The sequence below is a fragment of the Lactuca serriola genome, chromosome 4, assembly GCF_051521515.1.
Source record: "Lactuca serriola cultivar US96UC23 chromosome 4, Lser_US96UC23_V15, whole genome shotgun sequence".
Taxonomy (NCBI): domain Eukaryota; kingdom Viridiplantae; phylum Streptophyta; class Magnoliopsida; order Asterales; family Asteraceae; genus Lactuca; species Lactuca serriola.
The window spans coordinates 45,109,116-45,115,098 of record NC_136411.1 but is presented as its reverse complement, the minus strand read 5'-3'; positions in this window follow the sequence as shown (position 1 = coordinate 45,115,098).

The window sequence follows — 5,983 nt, the reverse complement described above, 5'->3', positions numbered from 1 at the left end:
GAACTCGCCGAGTACCACAATGTACTCGCCGAGTTGAGGCCTACTCGCCGAGTACACAGTGGTACTCGCCTAGTTCATCAGGCAGAAGGACAAAAACGAATTTAGCAATCAACAATCAAGCAACCAATGCATCAATTCAATAGAAACCAACCTGGCTCTAATACCATTGATGGGTTTGAGCCATAAGAACTTTCCTACGTGCACATGCAAACCCTAATGCTTGGATCTAGGTTTCTCTAATTGAACATGCAATATATCCAAGACTTTGATTGATAGATCTAATGTAAACATTCATATAATAACACATGAAATCAAATCTGAAAGATTACCTTGAATTGCTTGCTTGAATCTTCTTGTCCATGGAGCTTAGAGTCACAAATGTCACTCCTATAATGGCTTACAAACACCAACTTAGCAAGAGGATGATTAGAGAGAGAAAGGGGAGGGCAAGAATTCGGCCAGGGTTTCTTTTATTGCAAGAGTGTCGATTTCCTTGACCCTATGGGTCTATTTATACTAGTGAGCCTCCTAGGGTTTCCCCCTTAAAACCCTAGTTGGATAACTTAGGCCCTAAGCAATCCAATCTCCTTATTGATAAGCCTTGGACGATTTCTAGGTCCTTCTAAACCCTAAAACCGTCCACCCCCTTAGTCATAAGGAATTATAGCCCAAAGTAAAACTATCATACAATTGATAGTTTATGCCCTTTTATTTAGTTAATCTCTTTAAGTCACCAAATTAATTCCTAATTAATTTATGACTTATATTAATCAAATGACAATATTATTATTCCTTATATTATTCTCATAATATATTAATAATATTTCTTCTCTCATTATAAATCATCCTGTCAAGTTGCTATGGTGAAGGCAACCCAAAAAATACTTACCAAATACAGTTGCAGCCTTAGACACTATTCTAATAGTCTCCCACTTGGATAAGTCTAGTAACTATATATACAAGCATAATCCGATTAGCAATCGTAGCTCTCAAAGACGCTGTCAAACTCTGATCTTATCAATCTTGTCCTTTAGATAAGGGATCGTAAGGCCGTAAACTCATGGTGGGTTGCTTTTCGTTGCTAAATGGCTTTATATCACTTGGATAAATTAGCTAGGATCACATCTAAGGCATTGGAATGGATTTATCTCTTATATGGACCATTTATTAGAGTTTACGGCAGTAAACTTGACGTTTACGGCCATGAACTCCCCTCACACTAAATCCTTGATGTTTTGGTGGTCCTTAATTAATCACATGTGATTTCAAGCTATTTTAGAAGTCTAGGGGTAAAATTTGGGCAACATTTGACATAGTTTTAGGAGTTTATGGCCCAAGACTCCATCTTATGGCCGTGAACTCCTTAGGGGGTTGATTTCCTTATGTTTTAGGCTCCTAACTCGTTCGTGGTTGCTTCTAGATTTTTTTCCAAGGCCATTGGTGTGTTTAAGTGGCATTTAAACACTTGGAAATGAGTTTACTCGCCATGAATGATGAGTTTATGGCCCAAGCATTTTCTTGGGCAGTAAACTCATGTTTACTCCTCAAAAATCATGTTTAAGGTGTTCTAAGTCCGAAATGGTAAGCCATAAATTCATATCTAAGTCCCAAGATTGGTTTGGAGGGGTTTTAAGGCTCAAAAACCCATTTTATATGTGTTTATGGCCCAATCATGCTCCTGGGCCGTAAAATCATGAATGAAGTCCTTTTTCATAGCTTAAACTCGGATTTGAAGGCTAATAATGCTATACTATGAGTTAGGGAAATTACCTTAATGATTTGAAGCCTTAACTTGATGTTTTTGGACTTAGATCTTTGGATTGAGGAGAGAGGTTAGAGAGAGAGAGTAGTGAGAGAGAGTAAAAGCTTCAAATGGAAGCTTAATCTCCTTTAAATAGTATCTAAGATTTGGACACGGAGGATTTCTACCGAATACCGACGTTAAACGGGGCTTTTGGTCGCACCCGATAAAGTTGTCGTAATCCGGCGGGAATGATTCTAAAAAATTTCAAATCAATAATTTGGGCCAATTTCATGAGTTCCTAAGGGGTTTGGATACTCATGAGATTAAAATAAACATATAAATTTAGATAATTTTAGCCCAAAAACGAAATCGGAACGAATTGCTAAAGACATGTTTTACGGACGAAATAGGTTTCGGCGATGGACAACTTCAGGTTGTTACAGATATATCTGGGGTTTAGCATCACAAATCAAATGCATGGTGATCGCATCAAATCCTACGACTTATGACAACACCAAGAGGATAGCTCATCAGCTAACCCTCATAGAGATCCAAGGAACAGAAGTGGTATTAAAGGCTGAGTCTCCCAAAGCTAGAATAAACAAGCGCAAGTTTAATAAGAAGAATCCCAAACAATCATCTGAGAAAAGACAAGAAGTGGCAACCAACTACGCAGCCACAACAATAGTACCTACTCAACCAAAGTCTTCATGATGCAACCACTGCAACCATCATAACCCAGGTGACTGTTTTGTTTGCACGAAATGCAAAAAGAAGGGGCATATTGCTAGTTATTGCAGGAGCACAACACCTGCAACAGTCAATCAGCAAACAAATACTGGAACAGTTCGTGGTGAAGAAAGAAGGTGTTATGAGTGTGGAGAGGTTGGACACATCAATAAAGAATGTATAAAGTTAAAGAGTCAAGGAGGCATAGGGCGTGGCAGGGCATTTGTGATCGGAAGCAAAGAGGCTATCCAGGACCCTTCGGTTGTATCTGGTACGTTTCTCATAGATAATTTATACGCTAGCATACTCTTCGACTCAGGAGTAGATCGAAGTTTTATAACTCCGACATTTAGAAAATTGTTAAGTCATAAGTCTAGCATATTAAAAGAAATCTATGAAGTAGAAATCGCTAACGGTCAAACTGAGAAAACACATGAAATCCTAGAAAACTGTCTGTTAACTCTTAATAACTACCTTTTTCACGTCAACCTCATGCCAATGCCTATCGGTAGTTTTGATGTCATAATTGGCATGGATTGGATATCTTCACACCACGCCGAAATTCTATGTTATGAGAAATGATGGGTTTGAGCCATAAGAACTTTCCCAAGTGCACATGCAAACCCTAATGCTTGGATCTAGGTTTCTCTAATTAAACATGCAATGTATCCAAGACTTTGATTGATAGATCTAATGTAAACATTCATATAATAACACATGAAATCATATATGAAAGATTACCTTGAATTGCTTGCTTGAATCATCTTGTCCTTGGAGCTCAGAGTCACAAATGTCACTCCTCTAATGGCTTACAAACACCAACTTAGAAAGAGGATGATTAGAGAGAGAGAGGGGAGGGCAAGAAATCGGCCAGGGTTTCTTCTAATTCAAGAGTGCCGATTTCCTTGACCACATGGTTCTATTTATACTAGTGAGCCTCCTAGGGTTTCACCCTTCAAACCCTAATTGGATAACTTAGGCCCTAAGCAATCCAATCTCCTTATTGATAAGCCTTGGACGGTTTCTAGGTCCTTCTAAACCCTAAAACCGTCCACCCCCTTAGTCACAAGGAATTATAGCCCAAAGTACAACTATCATACAATTGACAGTTTATGCCCTTTTATTTAGTTAATCTCTTCAAGTCACCAAATTAATTCCTAATTAATTTATGACTTATATTAATCAAATGACAATATTATTATTCCTTATATTATTCTCATAATATATTAATAATATTTCTTCTCTCATTATAAATCATCCTGTCAAGTTGCTATGGTGAAGGCAACCCAAAAGGACCATGCACAACCGGGTCAAATACTTACCAAATATAGTTGCAGCCTTAGACACTATTCTAACAAGAAAGCCATACGACTACCCTTACCAAACGGAGAAGCCCTGATTATGTTTGGTGATAAGTCTGGGAAAAACCTCAAATTGATCTCTTGTACCAAGACACAAAAATATCTACATAAGAAATGTAGCGCATTCTTAACCTACATTGTAGATAAGAGAAGAAAGATAAAGGAAATCAAGGACATACCTCAAGTATGTGATTTCCCTGACGTATTTCCTGAAGATCTACCTAGAATACCTCCCGTCCGACAAGTCGAGTTTCGAATCGACTTAATTCCAGGAGTAGCACAAGTAGTGAAATCTCCTTATCGATTGGCTCCATCCAAAATGCAAGAATTATCTAGTCAACTGCAAGAACTTCTTGACAAAGGCTTTATCCGACCAAGTTTTTCACCTTGGGGAGCACCAATCATGTTTGTCAAGAAGAAGGACGGATCCTTTCGAATGTGTATTGATTATCGGTTGCTGAACAAGCTAACGATCAAGAATCGTTATCTGCTTCCAAGAATTGATGATTTATTTGATCAACTGCAAGGATCTAGCTACTACTCAAAGATAGATCTTAGATCAGGATACCATCAACTTAGAGTACAAAAAGACGACATTCCAAAAACAACATTTAGAACTCGTTATGGTCATTATGAGTTCTTAGTTATGTCTTTTGGATTAACCAATGCCCCAGCAGTGTTTATGGATCTCATGAGTCGTGTTTGAAAACCATACTTGGATAAATTCGTGATCTTATTTATCGATGATATATTGATATATTCACGAACCAAGGAAGAACATGGTCAACACCTGCAAATAATCTTGGAACTACTAAGAAAAGAAAAGTTGTACGCTAAATTCTCCAAATGTGAGTTTTGGATTAGAAAAGTACAATTTTTAGGTCATGTAGTTAGCAACGAAGGAATTCATGTTGACCCATCCATAGTTGAAGCAATCAGGAATTGGGAAGCACCAAAGACGCCAACAGAGGTGCGTCAATTCCTAGGACTTGCTGGCTATTACCGCAGATTCATAGAGAATTTCTCCAAAATATCCAAGCCTCTTACAACACTAACCGAGAAGGATACGAAGTTCAATTGGGAAGACAAACAAGAAGCTTCTTTTTAGAAACTGAAGCAAATGTTGTGTAGTGCACCAATCCTATCCCTTCCGGAGGGGACAGAAGATTTCGTCGTATACTGCGACGCATCAAATCAAGGATTGGGATGTGTGTTGATGCAAAGAGGAAAATTTATCGCCTGTGCATCATGTCAACTTAAGGTGCATGAGAATAATTACACTACCCATGATCTTGAATTGGGATCTGTAGTTTTTGCACTAAAAATCTAGATACATTACCTATACGGTACTAAGTGTACTATTTTTACGGCCCATAAGAGTCTCCAGCACATCTTCGACCAAAAAGATCTTAATATGAGACAACGAAGATGGGCCGAATTGTTGAATGATTACGAATGTGAGATTCATTATCATCCTAGAAAGGCAAACATGGTAGCAGATACCTTGAGCCGAAAAGAATATATTAAACCCCATCGGGTACGAGCATTAACCATAACTGTCCATTCTAACTTTGCCGCACAAATTAGAGAAGCTCAACTTGAGGCTCTAAAAGAAGATAACATCAAGAAAGAAAGCCATGCGAGGAATGGAAAAGCATCATATACAAAAAGATGACGGAACGCGACACTTTATGAACCTAATTTGGACGCCTAAGTTCGGTGGAGTCAGGGACTTGGTCTTAGAAGAAGCCCACAAGTCCAGATATTCCGTGCATCCAAGTTTTGACAAAATGTACTTAGACATAAAAGTACATTATTGGTGGCCAAACATGAAGGCAGAAATTGCTACTTATGTGAGCAAATGTTTGACTTGTTCTAGAGTGAAAGCAGAACATCAAAAGCCTTCAGGTTTACTTCAACAACCGGAAATACCTGAATGGAAATGGGAGCAGATATCAATGGAATTCATCACTTAGTTACCTAAAACTCCTAGTGGGTTCGACACTATTTGGGTAATAGTCGATAGATAGACTAAGTCTGCCCATTTCTTACCAATTAATGAGAACGACAAGATGGAGAAGCTGACTAGAGTTTATCTTAAGGAAATTTTTAAACTACATGGAGTTCCAAGTTCTATTATTTCTGACCG